The 19,358-nt window shown below is 40.2% G+C and overlaps 1 non-coding gene across 1 annotated transcript; it reads right to left on the reverse strand.

Moving 5' to 3' along the window:
* Window positions 1-914: 914 nt before the first annotated feature.
* LOC121994089 lies at window positions 915-1,019 on the reverse strand. Its single transcript, XR_006115578.1, has one exon. It is a non-coding gene; the product is annotated as a small nucleolar RNA R71 (small nucleolar RNA).
* Window positions 1,020-19,358: the final 18,339 nt, after the last annotated feature.

Here is a 19,358-nt window from a genome sequence, read left to right on the forward strand (position 1 = left end):
AGGATTCTATTGCTAAGGGAATATTGATTAGTTCAATGATGGATGACCTGGTATTTGAGTATGAGCCATTTCCATTGGCTCATGTTGTCTGGGTAGCCCTTAGAGAAAAGTATAGTGGAGGAAGTCTGAGCAAGCTTAAATAGCTAACGATTAAATTTGATAACTACATTAAGCGTCCAAATCTTTCAATGGTTTAACACCTCAGGGAGATGTCGAACATGATTCAGGAGCTTAAAATTGTTGGTCATGAGTTGACCGATGAACAATAAGTTCAAGCAGTTATTTGTTCCCTTCTAGATTCTTGAGAGACCATGAAGTAGATCCTAACTCATAGTGAGAGTATTAAGATTTTCATTGACATCTCACGCCATGTAGAATTGGAGGCGGAGAGAGTTGAATCCGCAAGGATTTTTGGACTAGCATATGTGGCTATTGGTTCTATTGGATCATCTGGATCCAAGAAAAATAAATTGTTTAAGAAGGGGAAGGGAAAGAAGAAAGAAGTTGCTGTTGTGGGTCAATACCCAATCAAGAAGAAAGGAAAGAAGACCAAATTGAAACAATGCAAGTGTGTCTCCTTTTCTTGAGTATTTTTGTTGCTAGTTCAATGTGGTTAGCTGATTCTATATCCTTTGTGGATTATAGATTCAGAAGCAACCAACCATGTAGCTCAGGAGTGAGTTACATTTGTAGAGTACCGATGGGTACCAGCTGACAATGACTTTTTATGAGATCTAAAGTACAATGAAGATGAATGGAGTACCTCCCAAAGAAGTGATACTATTTTATTTGGATTTTCCCTTAGAGATACAGCCAAAGCATGGTTGAATTCTTTTCCTCTAATTCCATTACCTCATGGGAGCAATGTGAGCAGGTTTTCTTAGAAAAATTCTTTCCTCCATCTAAGATAGCTCACATGAGAAATCTGATAGCCAGCTTTCGTCAAAATGAAAGTGAATCATTATATGAAGCATGAGATAGGTTCAAAGGAATGCTTAGACTTTGCCCCATCACAATTTGGTGAGGTGGTTAGTAATACACATATTTTATAATGGCATTAATTATCAATGTCTCTAGACTTCGTATCTGGTGGGGCACTAATGAATAAAGGACTTGATGAGGCTGAATAAATCATTGAAAGTATAGCGCTAAACCACCATCAATGGGCGTCTAAAAGGAGTGGAAATCCAATCAAAATCTCTGGGAAGTATGAAGTCGATGCTATGAACTTTATTTATGCAAAATTGGATGCTCTAACAAAGAAGTTTGACACAATGAATATTAATCTGGTAAATGAAATTGTTGCAGCATGTGAAGGATGTGGAAGTATGGATCATAACAAGAAGAGTTGTCCCATTGGAGCTTTCTCAACACATTTAGCTCAAATTAAACATGTGGATGTAGTGAAGACAAACTAATACCAAATTACACTACAACCATTCCAATGGTTTGTCCTAATCTATCTTGGTTGTGAGCTACTATTTATAATTTATAAGGAACTGATAAGATGATCTTCTGTGTGACACCACACACCATGTTATCTACAATATAAATTAAATAGACAACTACATTTAATTAAATACATATATTTGATCAATGTGATTCTTATTTCAAAATAAATGTTCATATAAAAAGCTAGGCTTTTAGTATATATCCTAATAGTTTCTTCTCCAAGTAGTGAGTTCATGAGACGAACAAGAAAGGTGTTCGTGTGGCTACCATAGAGGCGCAGACGTTCTGATCAAGCTGAGATCTACTAAAGTCAAGTTGCTATCGAGATTGATTTGTTCATGCAACAAAGGTAACTATTCTATATGAAAGAGTAGCAAGAATGAGTATACCGTATTGGCTAGGATCTTTGGAGGAATCCTTTTCTACTGCTATTGTTAGTATTAGCCCTAGTATCAATTATGAGATGATTGTAAAGGGCTCCTCTTGTATCATATTTCATTATTAATAAAGGCAAAGTTAGTTATTATATTATTTCAATTCAGTGTCGAATAAATAAATATAATAATGTCCTAGAGTAGGATGTTATAATCTATAACATATCAATTGGTTGAATTGATAGTGAGATATTGTAGATATACATAGAACACTACACTTAACTATTCCTAGTCAAGCATTAATATACAAGGACAATATTAATACGTTGAGACTAGCATGTAGGTCAATGGATGACTTAATCTCACAACTCATGGATATGAGATATCAGGTTGACACATGAGTATATATTCGAGAATATATACTGAATGACCCACCATGAGAATGTTTCATGGATCGTTATATGAGTGTCATAAACATTCTCATGTGACTATTAGTATGAATAGTCCTTAGACCTGAAGTCACTACGGTTTCCTACATAAGGAGTTGTATACTTTGGTATCGATAAACGTCACCCGTAACAGAGTGGACCATAAAGTCGATCACTAGATATGCAATAAGTTATGCGGAGGGATATGAGTGATGTAGATGAGATCTATCCTTTCCATATGACGGAAGTGGTATCTATGAGCCTCTTGATTAGTAGGACACAAGAATGCATGACCATGCTTAAATGAGTCAATATGCGATATGGAGCTTATTTAATTGAGTGTGTCTACTTAGAGATCAAGAAACATAAAGATTGATAAGATAATGACACGGTCTATACCTCATTGATCAATCTAGATATCGAGAATAGAAGGATCGAGTCATACAAGATAATAGCCACGGAAAGGTTAAGTCGGATCTCGACATTCTCGTCACTTGGGTAGCAATGATGTCTTGCTAGATACCACTCATTGTTTATGTATTCAAATATTGATTTGGATACATTGCAAATGTTACGAGAACCTATTGGGTTACACACAAAGAACAAGTCAATGGAGATGGATTCATATGATGAATCATTGGATTAAGTCTAATTCAAATTGGACTCATTGAGTTAGACTCAATTAAATCCAACTATTTGATTGAGTCCAATTCAAATTAGACTCATTGAGTCAATTGGATTGATGATTAATGAGTTGGACTCATTATATAATTTCATGAATTAATTGATGATTAATGAGTTAGACTCATTATATGATTTCATGAATTAATTGATGATTAATAAGTTGGACTCATTAATGATTTCATGAATTTGAATTTATGAAGAAAGAGGAGTGAACAATTTGAATTTTTCATGCATTGGATGAAGAGTGAACAATTTGAATTGCTCATGCATATTGGATTCATTGGATGAAGACAAATATTAATGTCAATTAAGGCAATTGACATTAAGGCATGAGGCAATTTCATGAATCTTTTTGGATTCATTTTCATGATGAATTTTTGGTGTTTTTGCTCTTCTTCCTCCTCCCCTCTTCCATTTGGCCGAAACTTCTAAGAAGGGTTGCTAGCACAACCTTTGGTTGTTTCATTCTCCACTTTATGAGTTTGTGAGACAAACGAGGCTTGTTCATGTGGATACCATAGAGGTGCGGCCATTTGATCGCGCTAAGATCTGCATCTAAAGAAACGTTCTGTCGGAATTGCGAAGGGCACACAACAAAGGTATAACTTTCTGATGTAGAAAATTAGTACTTAGTATATGATTTCCTTTCGCATGGATCTTCTGGAAAGAAACTAGATGTTTTCCGCTGCGCTTTTACGTGTTTAGCGCCCTAGTTCCTTACAGTGATATCAAAGCCACTTGTGAAGGCATATACTAAGTTGTAGTAGAATTTCATATGTGATATAGAAATTGCATTACATGTTTATTATGATTTGCATGATTATGAGCAAACTTCGGTCAATAGGTTTTTGGCGAGACCGTCATGATGTTATGGCTCATAATTAGTTGTTTAAATCATAGTAAATTTTTGTCATAATAGATTGAGAATGTTACATGACATGGTGCATGGTTATGACCTTTAAACCCCGATGTGATTGGATGTGTGTGTTGTAATTCATAATACGGCCTGCGTGTCGTGCCTCTCCTCTTTCATTTTAGTTGTAAAATTAGACTACACTCGAATATAACTCGAGTTTTCTTTAGATTTTGTAATGTACAAATTAGAGAAGAATAAGTCTACTTAACGACGGTGAAAAGGGAGAAGGACAACAACACATGACGACCAAGGAAGCACTTGGAGAAGATGTTTTTGCCTAGGTTGACCTTTTGATCTTCTCATTGGCTTAAGAGAATCATAGATAATGGGGTCATAACCATGTCACAATTTCTTTTATGCATATATGTGATGTATGCCATGATATCTTATGATTGTATGCGATGCATGTGTAGTTTAATCATGATTAGGTCTTTTAAATATGTCTACCAAAGTTTGGTACTCACTTCTAGCTCGATCAATTGTAGTCAGGTTTGGCCAAAGCAAAGTGACTCGATTTATCTTGCTAGAGTGCGACAGGACAATTGTGATGTCCAACTACTAAAACTTTGGGTGTGACTTAACTAAGTTGAGAACTTAGAGGCATATCCCATACGATGAAATTCAAAATTATACTAGTCTTGGGTGATTAGCCAAAGCTAACTCAAGATGAGTTATAATGAAATTTCATAAGATGGGCACATGAACAAATAATCTTGTTCACACAATGATACAAGAGTTATATATGATGTAATTGGTAAATGTTGCCTACCTAAATTATACTAAGTCTTGGGCAATTAGCCAAAGCTAACTCAAGATGCGGTATAATATGGATCTTGTCCCACATGAATGTTATCACAATTGGATTTGGGGCTAGTAGTGTGGGTAAAACCACATCCATGACTTGCTCCTACCAAAGCTTTACAATTTAGTGGGAGAATCATTTAATTAAAGGCCTAGTTAAATGATCAAAATATGATACTTATTTCTACATTTTATTGTTGTAGATCACCATGTCGTCAAATACGTCAAATACTCTCTCTCTCTGTGATCTGTCCTTGATAAGGACAAGCTCAATGGAGCTAACTTCTTAGACTGGTGCAGAAACTTGAGAATAGTTCTCAAGCAAGAAAGAAAACTGTACGTTCTAGAGTAGCTCATTCCTGAAGCACCCCCCCCCACTTGTAACGACCCGCCTTCTACTACTAGGCTGTAAGGCGAATCGCTACATTCGTTCTAAACTATACTGTGCGGAAAGCTGGGCTAATTAAAATTTTTCTACTAAACTGATCAAAACTTAATGCTCTGGGTGTACCTAGGAGTTGTACACTTGCTAGGGAAGACAACCTATGCCTCCAGAATGACCTGCTAGCTGTAATCAGGCATTTCAATCGATCCACGGATCGATTGGGCTGTCGGATCGATCACGGGATCGATCCAGCTTGATACTGGCACGGTAGAAGGCTCTGGATCAACCGGCAGACCGATCCACAAGCTTTCCTTTTTCTTTCGCTTCAGTACGCACCTGGATCGGTCTACCGACCGATCCAGGACCTCACTGATCGGTCGGACTGACCGATCAGTGAGCCTCCGTGCTTCTGTTGAGCACCCTGATCGGTCGGTAGACCGATCAGTTCACTTCCTATGTTTCTGTTCGCCTCTGGATCGGTCGGCTGACCGATCCATGAGGATACAGTAGCATACTGTATCTGTCTGGATCGGTCGGATGACCGATCCAGTGGCACAGCCAGGCCCTGATCGGTCTGGAGACCGATCAGAGTTCTGATTTCGAATCTGAACTCTGATTTCAGCCCCTGGGTTGTGCCAAGACTCCACCTATCAACTATCCCATGCATAATAACTATTCTAACAACATGTAATAACAATTTTAGACTTAAGCTAGAGTAAGGTTCACTGGTTCATGGCATTTTAAGTCACTAAACACATTTAACAATTGAAAGTGTATGAAGGTAAAAATTTCTAAAGTTCTAATTGGTTAAACTTGCTAAGTCCCCTAAGGACCTTTGATTCCGGTTCCTGCCACACACACCATCTTTGCATTGCCCTCCAGCTTCCTCTGTTAGTCCATCTTTCCTTTACCTTTATCTGCAGTATAAGGAAAAGTAGAATTTGTAAGCTTAAAGCTTAGTAAGAAACCATCTACCTCACAAAATCATGCATTCGATGCAATATGCTTTTAAATCATGCTATTTGAAAATATGCACCGAACTTGCTAAGACATGGTATACTGAAATCGTAAGGCATAACATATAAGCATGGCATAAGCACTGAATCATGGCATAGCAACCAAATAAACACTGAACTGAATATAAGCTAAACTAACTGAAACTAAATCTGTAACTGGAAACAAACTCAACTAGCATAATTGATTTTGAGTTTTGAAATCTAATACATAATAAGTGAAAATACTAAACATGCTGTTGGGCCCAGCAACTGTACTTGCTGTGCGCGCATCCCTAACTAGACCCGGGTTTGCAAGTCCCGAATTTAGTAGGGTCTACTAGGTTATCTAAACCTAGCGACTAGGTTATCTGAACCTACTAGGTTATCTGAACCTAGGGACGACTGTGGGAGTCCAACCCAATGGATATCTGATCCAGTACAGTGCCACTGAAAATAAAATACTGAATATAGCTAACTGTTTTAACTTGCTGTTTCTAGGTTATCTGAACCTAGAGCTAGGTTGTCTGAACCTAGAGGCGACTGTGGGAGCCCACCCATTGGACCGTAGTCCCATATTACTAAAATAAATTGATTTACTATTTTATACACTTCTAATGCATTTAACTGTGCTATTAAAATGCCTAAGTTGCATTTTTACTGATCTAGTTATTTTGTCGAACACTTAGTGTGCCCCAACTCTCCTCTTTATTAGGAAGATCACCTTTAGGCACCCGACAACATCTACAACCCCAACTGAAGAGGGTAAACGTGCCCGGCCCATCTAAAGGTGCTCAACTAAATCCCTAAATCTGAGAGGAGGGTTAAAACACCCTACATGTCAACAAAAATCTGAATATTACTAATCTAATGCATAGAAAATCCAAACGGAGCTATTCTACTGCAGGTGAGGGGTTTCTTACCTCAATCGCAAGGTTTTCTTACGATTCTATCCGCTAGGTTTTCCGGAAAACTGATCCTCTCGATGATCCGTTCACGTCTTCGCGTTCCTCTCGCGGAGATGAACCTTTTTCATGTTGGAGTCGTCGCCGGAAAGTGATCCGAGAGCCCTTGGGGCTTGGGCGCCGAGAGAGGAAGAGGAAGAGGAGGGTGGCGTCGGCGTTGAGGGTTTGGAGAGGGAGGAGATGTGCCGAACCAATCCTAAAATAAACCAACCCAACTTAAGTTCTTCTATTTATATTAAGTGGGTTATTTAACCCAACTCCAATATAAATATAATTTGGTTCCTCTTTCTTTCAGCACGGCCCTGCTGGGTTCACTGGTTACTACCATTATCCCTTACACCATAGGTCTCGGGTTCGATTCCCGCCTAAGCTATTTTGCGGTTCTAATTATTTTTGCTACCTCCGCTACTCGGAAAATTCCGGAAAAATATCTAAAAATTCCAGAAAAATCATACTTTATTTCTAAAACAGTTTTGAGAATTTTCGGGCGTTACAATCCCCCATACCTTATAAAAAGTTCATCCTCGAACTTAGAACAATTCTGGGTACTTCTGTCTCATGCTGACCTCTGTCTCCCAAGTCGCCTCTGCTGCTGTGTGATTTTGCCAGCTGACTTTGACTAATGGTACTTCCTTGTTCCGTAATTTCTTTACTGCTCGGTCTATTATCTGAATAGGTCGACTGTCATAGCTGAGATCATCACGGACCTGTACCAACTGGGGCTCAATCACCTGGGTGGCGTCTGGAATATGCTTCTTCAGCATGGAGACATGAAATACGTTGTGGACAGCTGACATCTCCTGAGGTAGCTCTAGCTCATATGCTACCTTGCCCACTCTTTTCGTGATAAGGTATGGTCCCACATATCTGGGAGCTAGCTTGCCCTTCTTCCCAAAACGCATGACTCCCTTCATGGGAGCTACTCTGAGGAAAACTGTATCCCCAACTGAAAACTCTAGGGGTCTGCGTCGTGTATCAGCATAGCTCTTCTGACGGCTCTGTGATGTCTCTATCCTCTGGCGAATCTGCTGTATGGCTGCTGTGGTATCTGCCACTAGATCTGTCTGAAGCTCTAGTTCCTTCTGTTCACCACTCTCATACCAGCAGATTGGTGATCTGCACCTCCGCCCATAGAGTGCCTCATAAGGTGTCATGCCGATAGTGGCCTGATAACTGTTGTTGTATGCAAATTCTGCTAAGCTCAGATATTTGCACCAACTTCCCTTAAAGTCTAGGGCACATGCTCGGAGCATATCTTCGAGTACCTGATTTACTCGCTCCGTCTGACCATCTGTCTGAGGATGGAAGGCTGTGCTGAATTTCAATTTGGTGCCCAATGCTGACTGTACACACTCCTAGAAGTGTGATGTGAATCTGCTGTCTATGTCTGAAATGATGATTCGTGGGACTCCATGTAGTATGACGATCTCCTGGAGATACAACTGAGCTAGCTTCTCCATGGAGTAGGATATCTTGATAGCTAAAAAGTGGGCTGATTTAGTCAACCTGTCGACTATTACCCAGATGGCATCAAAACCATTCGTGGTTCTGGGTAGCCCCACTATGAAGTCCATCGAGATATCCTCCCACTTCCATTCTGGAATCTGTATAGGCTGCAGAACTCCTCCTGGTCGCTGATGTTCTGCCTTGACCCTCTGACAGGTGAGGCAGATGCTAACATATCTGGCGATGTCTCGCTTCATCCCGGGCCACCAAAAACGTTTCTTCAGGTCTTGATACATTTTGGTGGAGCCTGGATGCATCGCATAGGGAGTCCTGTGAGCCTCATCTAAAATCTGTCTCCGTAGCTCCCCCTGATCTGGAACACAGAGTCTATCACCAAAATACAACACCCCGCTATCGGACACTCTGAATTCTCTACTTTCTGATTCTGTTAGCCCTTGCTTGATTTTCTGAATTTCAGGGTCCTGATCCTGAGCTGACTGAATATCACCAAGCAAGGTAGACTCTAAGGTCATAGTAGAGAGCTGTCCAACGATGAGTTCGAGACCGAAATCTACAATCTCCTTCTGTAGGGGCGGTGACATAGCTGTAAGAGATAATAAGGTAGCACTGGATTTTCTGCTAAGTGCGTCTGCTACCTTATTGGCTTTCCCTGGATGGTAGAGGATGTCTATGTCGTAGTCTTTGACCAGCTCAAGCCATCTGCGCTGTCGCATATTCAGATCCTTCTGAGTGAAGAAGTACTTCAAACTCTGATGATCTGTATACACTCTGCACTGAGCTCCATATAAGTAGTGTCTCCAAATTTTGAGAGAGAAGACGACTGCTGCAAGCTCAAGGTCATGAGTAGGGTAGTTCTTCTCATAATCCTTGAGTTGTCTGGAGGCATAGGCGATCACCTTGCCATTTTGCATCAGTACGGCTCCTAGTCCCAACTTAGAGGCATCACTATAAATGTCAAAGCTGCTGGTGTCGTCTGGTAGAGCCAAAATGGGAGCACTGGTCAATCTCCTTTTTAGCTCGCTGAAGCTGTTCTCACATTCCTATGTCCACTGATATTTCTTGTTCTTTCTGGTAAGAGCTGTCATTGGGGAGGCTATCCTGGAGAAGTCCTCCACAAACTTTCTGTAATATCCTGCTAATCCCAGAAAGCTTCTGATCTCACTGGCATTCTTCGATTTCTTCCAGTTACTCACTACTTCTATCTTGCTGGGATCCACCATAACACCATCCTTTGAGATGATGTGACCCAGGAAGGCTACCTGATCAAGCCAGAATTCACATTTCGTGAATTTGGCGTATAGCTGGTTCTGCTGAAGTGTCTGCAATACTAATTTCAGGTGTTCTGCACGTTCTTCCTGAGTTCCTGAATAGATAAGGATGTCATCGATAAATACAATAACAAACCGATCTAAATACTCCCTGAATACTCTGTTCATGAGATCCATGAATGTAGCTGGAGCATTGGTCACGCCAAAGGGCATGACTACGAACTCGTAGTGTCCGTATCTGGTCCTGAATGCTGTCTTGGGTATATCCCCTTCCTTAACCTTCACCTGATGATAACCTGATCTGAGGTCTATCTTAGCGAACACTGCTGCTCCCTTTAGCTGGTCGAACATGTCATCTATTCTGGGAAGAGGGTACCTGTTCTTGATGGTGACCTGGTTCAGGGATCTGTAGTCTATGCACAGTCGCATGCTTCCATCCTCCTTCTTCACGAACAATACAGGCGCTCCCCATGGTGAGTGACTCGGGCGTATGAAACCCTTGTCAAGCAGCTCCTGTAGTTGCTCCTGAAGTTCCTTCAGTTCTGCTAGAGCCATGCGATAAGGCGCTTTGGAGATAGGATTTGTACCGGGAATGAGCTCTATCTCAAAGTCAATCTCCCTGTCTGGTGCTAAGCCTGGTAACTCTGCAGGGAAGACTGCTGGGTAGTCACATACGACTCGAACCTCTGCTAGCTGTTGGTTCTTGTCCTGGCTGGCGTTGACTACGTGTGCTAGGAATCCCGTACATCCTGAATCCAGTAGCTTCCATGCTTTCATGGCTGAGAGAAACCTCTTGGCCTTTCTCTTTGGTTCTCCGCTGTATTCGAATTGCACTGCCGCTTCAGGTTGGAAGATGACTTTCTATTTGCGGCACTCTATGGTATCACCGTATTTGATCAGAAAGTCCATTCCGAAGATAACGTCATAGTCGGTCATTTCTAGCACTATCAGATCACAAAAGATCTCTCTGTCTGCTATAATGACCGGCACTGCTCTGAGCCAGTGCGTGGATGCCATGATCTCTCCTGAAGGTAGTGTCGTCAAAAACTGACCGCTGAGTATCTCTGGAGGTACTTCTAATTTTTCGGAGAACATCCTGGCTATATATGAATGGGTTGCCCCAGTATCAAATAGCACAGTAGCACTATACTGAAAAATGCTAATCTGACCTATGACAACTGTCGAGGCATTGGCTACGTCCTCTCTGGTGAGTGCGTAGATCCTCGCATTCGCTAAAGCTGGAGGGGCTTCTAATCTGCCCTGGCTGATAAGTGGACCTTCTAAATCAGCCTGCATCTGATGTAACTGAGCTGGCTGGCCTGTATACTGAACCTGCTGTGGCTGAGGAAGACCGGTCTTGTTCGGGCACTGCTTGGCCATGTGCCCTTCTTGTCCACATTCAAAGCATCCTCGGGTGCCCTTACGACAAACTCCAAGATGGAATTTCCCACAAGTAGCACACTTTGGATATCTAGGCTGCTTGCTGGCTGGTCCTCCTTTTGGGTAACCTCCTGGTTTGCGCTTGTTGCTGGAGTTCCTTTTCCGGTTAGAGCCATGAGAGTTATGGCCCTGCTGTTTATGAGTGCCTGAGCCTCCCTGACCTTTAGCTTCTGAGAGGGCTTGCTTCTGCTGCTGATTAGCCCTGAGGGTGGCTATCTCCTACTGCTGTTCAGCTAGCTGCTGTTGTAACTGAGCCACTAACGCTGTAAGGTCTAGGGGAGGCACTGAACTGCCTGCCTCATGCTGGGGCTCAGTAGCCGGTGTCCTTCTAGCTGGGCGTCCTCGTGCCATTTCTAATGACATAGCGGACAGGACTTGCATAACTAATACAATCATAATTGTATAACTATTGCTATCATGTTTAAAAACTATCACATACTAGCAAGCAGTAGGCATATAAACATGAACTGTAACTATAAAGCAAGAACAATAAAGAGAGTAGAGGTATTCTTACTTGGAAGCTGCAGGTACAATGCTGATGTGTGTGTAGGAAGTATGGAACTTGGCTCTGATACCACTCTGTAACGACCCGCCTTCTACTACTAGGCTGTAAGGCGAATCGCTACATTCGTTCTAAACTATACTGTGCGGAAAGCTGGGCTAATTAAAAATTTTCTACTAAACTGATCAAAACTTAATGCTCTGGGTGTACCTAGGAGTTGTACACTTGCTAGGGAAGACAACCTATGCCTCCCGGATGACCTGCTAGCTGTAATCAGGCATTTCAATCGATCCACGGATCGATTGGGCTGTCGGATCGATCACGGGATCGATCCAGCTTGATACTGGCACGGTATAAGGCTCTGGATCAACCGGCAGACCGATCCACAAGCTTTCCTTTTTCTTTCGCTTTAGTACGCACCTGGATCGGTCTGCCGACCGATCCAGGACCTCACTGATCGGTCGGACTGACCGATCAGTGAGCCTCCGTGCTTCTGCTGCATTGGGCGCAGCTGGATCGGTCTACCGACCGATCAAGGAGCACCCTGATCGGTCGGTAGACCGATCAGTTCACTTCCTATGTTTCTGTTCGCCTCTGGATCGGTCGGCTGACCGATCCATGAGGATACAGTAGCATACTGTATCTGTCTGGATCGGTCGGCTGACCGATCCAGTGGCACAGCCAGGCCCTGATCGGTCTGGAGACCGATCAGAGTTCTGATTTCGAATCTGAACTCTGATTTCAGCCCCTGGGTTGTGCCAAGACTCCACCTATCAACTATCCCATGCATAATAACTATTCTAACAACATGTAATAACAATTTTAGACTTAAGCTAGAGTAAGGTTCACTGGTTCATGGCATTTTAAGTCACTAAACACATTTAACAATTGAAAGTGTATGAAGGTAAAAATTTCTAAAGTTCTAATTGGTTAAACTTGCTAAGTCCCCTAAGGACCTTTGATTCCGGTTCCTGCCACACACACCATCTTTGCATTGCCCTCCAGCTTCCTCTGTTAGTCCATCTTTCCTTTACCTTTATCTGCAGTATAAGGAAAAGTAGAATCTGTAAGCTTAAAGCTTAGTAAGAAACCATCTACCTCACAAAATCATGCATTCGATGCAATATGCTTTTAAATCATGCTATTTGAAAATATGCACTGAACTTGCTAAGACATGGTATACTGAAATCGTAAGGCATAACATATAAGCATGGCATAAGCACTGAATCATGGCATAGCAACCAAATAAACACTGAACTGAATATAAGCTAAACTAACTGAAACTAAATCTGTAACTGGAAACAAACTCAACTAGCATAATTGATTTTGAGTTTTGAAATCTAATACATAATAAGTGAAAATACTAAACATGCTGTTGGGCCCGGCAACTGTATCCCTAACTAGACCCGGGTTTGCAAGTCCCGAATTTAGTAGGGTCTACTAGGTTATCTAAACCTAGCGACTAGGTTATCTGAACCTACTAGGTTATCTGAACCTAGGGACGACTGTGGGAGTCCAACCCAATGGATATCTGATCCAGTACAGTGCCACTGAAAATAAAATACTGAATATAGCTAACTGTTTTAACTTGCTGTTTCTAGGTTATCTGAACCTAGAGCTAGGTTGTCTGAACCTAGAGGCGACTGTGGGAGCCCACCCATTGGACCGTAGTCCCATATTACTAAAATAAATTGATTTACTATTTTATACACTTCTAATGCATTTAACTGTGCTATTAAAATGCCTAAGTTGCATTTTTACTGATCTAGTTATTTTGTCGAACACTTAGTGTGCCCCAACTCTCCTCTTTATTAGGAAGATCACCTTTAGGCACCCGACAACGTCTACAACCCCAACTGAAGAGGGTAAACGTGCCCGGCCCATCTAAAGGTGCTCAACTAAATCCCTAAATCTGAGAGGAGGGTTAAAACACCCTACATGTCAACAAAAATCTGAATATTACTAATCTAATGCATAGAAAATCCAAACGGAGCTATTCTACTACAGGTGAGGGGTTTCTTACCTCAATCGCAAGGTTTTCTTACGATTCTATCCGCTAGGTTTTCCGGAAAACTGATCCTCTCGACGATCCGTTCACGTCTTCGCGTTCCTCTCGCGGAGATGAACCTTTTTCGTGTTGGAGTCGTCGCCGGAAAGTGATCCGAGAGCCCTTGGGGCTTGGGCGCCGAGAGAGGAAGAGGAAGAGGAGGGTGGCGTCGGCGTTGAGGGTTTGGAGAGGGAGGAGATGTGCCGAACCAATCCTAAAATAAACCAACCCAACTTAAGTTCTTCTATTTATATTAAGTGGGTTATTTAACTCAACTCCAATATAAATATAATTTGGTTCCTCTTTCTTTCAGCACGACCCTACTGGGTTCACTGGTTACTACCATTATCCCTTACACCATAGGTCTCGGGTTCGATTCCCGCCTAAGCTATTTTGTGGTTCTAATTATTTTTGCTACCTCCGCTACTCGGAAAATTCCGGAAAAATATCTAAAAATTCCAGAAAAATCATACTTTATTTCTAAAACAGTTTTGAGAATTTTCGGGCGTTACACCACTACTGCCACTAGAGCTGATAAGGATGCTTATAAGAAGCATCAAGATGATACATTAGATGTATCATGCCTTATGCTTGCTACCATAAACTCTGAGCTTCAGAAGCAACATGAGAACATGGATGCTTATGATATGGTTGAACACCTTAGACAACTATATCAAGGATAAGCAAGACATTAGAGATTTGAGATCTCTAAGGCTCTATTTTAATTCAAAATGCAAGAAGGAAGTCTCGTAGGGCCTTATGTGCTCAAAATGATCGGGTATGTGGAGAACCTACAAAGACTGGGATTTCCACTAGGCCAAGAATTGACCACTGACCTAATTCTGTAATCATTGCTCGAAAGCTATAGTCAATTTGTCATGAACTATAACATGAATGAAATTGATAAATCATTGCCTAAGATGTTGAGTATGTTGAAAACTGCTGAACTCAACCTTAAGAAGGCAAAGCCTAGAACCATTTTAATGGTGCCAAAGGGTAAAGGCAAATGGAAGCCCAAAAGTAAGGGTAAAACCCAAGCCAAAGGCAAGGGAAAACTCATGCATTGAAACCCAAAGGTGGGGTGGCTAAGGAAGGAACCTGCTTCCACTATGGTGAGACCGGACATTGGAAGAGGAACTGCAAATTATACCTAGAGGAAGTTAAAACAAAGAAAAGTAAAACTTCTATCTCAGGTATACATGTTATAGAAGTCAATCTATCTATTTCTTCTTCATGGGTATTAGATACCGGATGTGCATCTCACATTTGTACTAATGTATAGAGCTTGAGAAATAGTAGAACATTGACAAAGGGCGAAGTGGATCTACGAGTAGGCAATGACGCAAAAGTTGCTACTATAACTGTAAGAACATATTCCTTATCTTTGCCCACTAGACTTGTATTAGAACTTGAAGAGTGCTATTATGTGCTTGCCTTAACTAAGAACATCATCTCTGTTTCTTGTTTGGATAAGAAAGGATTCTCATTTGTAATAAAGGGCAAATGTTGTTCCGTTTATTTCAATGAAATGTTCTATTGTAGTTCACATCTTGTAATGGACTCTATGTTCTAGACTTTGACAACCCAATCTATAACATAAATACCAAGCGGTTCAAGTCTAATGATTTGAACCAAACATATCTCTGACATTGTCGCTTGGCTCACATAAATGAGAGTCGCATATCCCAACTCCATAAGGATGAAATTTTTGGACTCATTTGATTTTGAATCATATGAGATATGCAAATCTTGTCTTCAAGGCAATATGACAAAGACTCCATTTAGTGGACATAGCAAAAGAGCTAATGACTTGTTAGGACTCATACATACAGATGTATGTGGCCCTTTCAAAATAGCAGCTAGAGGAGGCTACCATTACTTCATTACTTTTACTGATGATTTCAGTAGATATGACTATGTGTATCTAATGCGACATAAGTCAGAATCCTTTGAAAAGTTCAAAGAATTCAAGAATGAAATACAAAATCAACTTGGTAAGAATATTAAGATGTTTCGATCAGATCGAGGTGGGGAATACCTTAGGCAAGAGTTTCATGACCATCTCGTTGAGTGTGGGATTATATCTCAACTCACTCCACCTGGAACACCATAATGGAATAGTGTATCAGAATGAAAAAATTATACTTTATTAGATATGGTACGAACGATGATGAGTCAAACAGAACTTCCTGCTTCCTTCTGGGGACATGCTCTAGAGACGGCCGCTTTCACACTTAATCGCATTCCATCTAAGGCCATCATAAAGACACCATATACGATATGGACTGGGAAGAGTCCCAAGATTTCTTTCATGAAGACTTGGGAATGTGAGACTTATGTTCGACAACAAGTCTCTGATAAACTAGGACCCAAATCAGACAAGTGCTATTTTGTAGGATATCCCAAGGAAACAAAGGGATATTACTTCTATAATCTCACGCAAGGCAAAGTGTTTGTTGCCAGAACTGGTGTCTTTCTAGAAAGGAAATTTATTTCTAGAAGAACTAGTGGGAGTACTGTCGATCTTGAAGAAATTCAAGATACACAAACTAGCATCGACACCTTGATGGAAACTGAACAGGTACCACAAGATGTTATGGATCATGATTTTGTTACACTACAAGATGTTGTGGAACAACAACCTGTTCAAGTAGCACAATCTCTACGCAGATCTGATAAGATCCGTCATCAACCTGAGAGATATTCTTTTCTCTTGTCTGACCATGGTCATGTAGAGCTTATTGGTCACAATAAGCCTACATCTTATTAGGAAGCTGTACAGGGCCCAGATTCTGAGAAATGACTAGAGGTCATGAGATCCGAAATGGAATCTATGTACACTAACCAAATATGGACTTTGGTTAATCTACCTGAAGGGATCAAACCCATTGGGTATAAGTAGATCTCCAAAGTGAAGACTGTTGGTTGGTCCTAGGAAGATCGTACCGGTTTCACTGTACAAAAATTTTGTACAAGTGTCAAACCTTTCCTAAACAACCTATTTTGTTCTTTAGAAGTTAAATTAGGAATCGCAAATGAAACTTAACATTATTGATTCCAAATTTAACTTATCTGTTTTTAATGGCTTAGATTTGGATCGCAAGCGGAACTTAACACTATTGATCCAAATCAACCTATGTTATAAATTTAATTAAATATTAATTTCTAAAATTGGCTTCTAGGACTGCATGGCGAGGCACATGACCTTCTTGAGTATGGAAGCATCCACCACCGCCTAGACAAAGCCTTTTAAGGAAAGCTAATATTTAATTTCCTTATATAACTCTAGGTTTAACCAAAAGGAACAATCGAATCACAAATTCAGAAAATAAAAAAAACATAAACTCGAATAACAAATTCAAAAAACTAGAATCTAATGCCTCTTGTGTTTGGAATTCATACAAAGAAAAACTAGTATGATGCGGAAAATAATTACTAGTTATACCTTCCTTTGTATGCAACGACCTCTTGATCTTCTACCGTATTCCTCTTCTTATCCTGGACGTTGTGTGGGCAACGATCTACCGAGATGAGAACCACCCAAGCCCTTCTCCTTCCTCCTTGCAAGTTTCGGTCAAACCAAGAATCCTCCAAGGATGTAGAATTTCGGTCACCACCACCAAGCTCCAAGGGATGCAAGAAACAAAGTCTCCTTTCTCTCCTTCTTCTCCTAGCTAGAACCGGCCACCATCAAAAGCTTCAAGAGAAGGATGAAACCGGCCACTAAAGAAGAAGAGAAGAGGAGAGGGAGAACCTCTAGGGCCGGCCACAATCAAGGAAGAAAAGAGAGGAAGAAATAGAATAGAGTTGTTACCCATGAAGGCACCTCTACCCTCTCTTTTATAATCCTTGGCCTTGGCAAATAAGGAAATTTAAATAAAAACTTCCTTAATTCTTTTTCCATGAAAAGGAAAATTTAATTAATTTAAAATCAATTTCCCTTTTCTTAAACAACATGGTCGGCCACAACCAAATCTCCAAGCAAGGAAAGTTTTAAAGACAAATTAAAACTTCCTTATTTGTTTCCGGAAATTTATTAAAAAATTTCTCTAATAATTTTTCCCTTCATGGTGGGTTATAAAAAGAAATTTTATAAATTAAAATCTTTCTTTTAAACATGTAGATGATTTCCAAAAAGAAAAGTTTTCCACTAAAATTAAAATCTCCTTTTAATCTACAAATAAGGAAAGATATCAAATCTTCTCTTAATCTTTTGTAGAAACTTATAAAAGGAAATATTTAATTTTAAAATTCTCTTTTAAATCATGAACATGGTTAAAAAAAGGAAAGTTTTATCAAAATTAAAATCTTCCTTTCAATCTACAAATAAGGAAAGATATCAAATCTTTTCTTAATCTTTTGTAGAAAGCTATAAAGGGAAAGATTTAAATTTTAAACTCTCTTTTAAAACCATGATATCCACATAAGAAATAATTTTAAATAAAAATCCCTTTTTATTTTCTAGTGGTCGTCCACCTAAGCTTGGGACCCAAGCTTTGGCCGGCCACCTAAAATTGGCTCCGCCATTAGCTTTGGCCGGCCCTAGCTTGGGCTCCAAGCTAGCTTGGTCGGCCACCTTAAGGTGGGCAGAAAGGTGGATATAGGTGGATATAATTCTCTATATACAAGAGATTACCGATAGGGACCGAGAGGAGGAATTAGTTTTGGTCTCCCAATGAAATTAAGCTTCCCGTGTTCGCCCCGAACACCCAACTTAATTTCATCAATAATAATTCATACCACTAAAGAATTATTATTGAACTACCGCACCAATCCCAAATTACATTTTGGGCTCCTTCTTATTATGAGTGTGTTAGTCTCCCTGTGTTTAAGATGTCGGATGTCTACTAATTAATTGAGTTACTGACAGCTCATTTTAATTAATATCTCAGTCCAAGAGTAGTACCACTCAACCTTATTGTCATGTCAGACTAAGTCCACCTACAGGGTTTAACATGGCAATCCTTATGAGCTCCTCTTGGCGACATTATCAACCTAGATTACTAGGACACAGTTTCCTTCTATAATCAACAACATACACTATAAGTAATATCATTTCCCAACTTATCGGGCCTATTGATTTATCGAGCTAAATCTCACCCTTTGATAAGTTAAAGAAATGAATACTAAATATATGTGCTTGTTATCATATTAGGATTAAGAACACACACTTTCATAATAACTAAGGTGTTGTTCTTTTATCAAGTCAGTACAAAAAGAACTTACCTTAAATAGTCCTGCTCAGTACACTCAAAGTGTACTAGTGTAATTTATCAGTCAAGATAAACTAACACCTAATTACACTACACTATTCTAATGGTTTGTTCCTTTTCATCTTAGTCGTGAGCAACTATTTATAATTTATAAAGAACTGATAACATGATCTTCTGTGAGTGACATCATTCACCATGTTATCTACAATATAAATTAATTGAACAACTACACTTAGCAAATAAATATAGATATTTGACCAATATGATTCTTTTATTTCTAAATAAATGTTTACAAAAGCTAGGCTTTTAGTATACATTCCAACAAAGACAGACATGGATCACTACAAGAAAAACCCTCATAGACATCGATTTTCCACCGCTGTCTATTACATTTTCGACCGATGTCTATGAAGGTGATGTAACA

This window comes from Zingiber officinale, chromosome 1B, assembly GCF_018446385.1.
Source record: "Zingiber officinale cultivar Zhangliang chromosome 1B, Zo_v1.1, whole genome shotgun sequence".
Classification (NCBI taxonomy): Eukaryota; Viridiplantae; Streptophyta; class Magnoliopsida; order Zingiberales; family Zingiberaceae; genus Zingiber; species Zingiber officinale.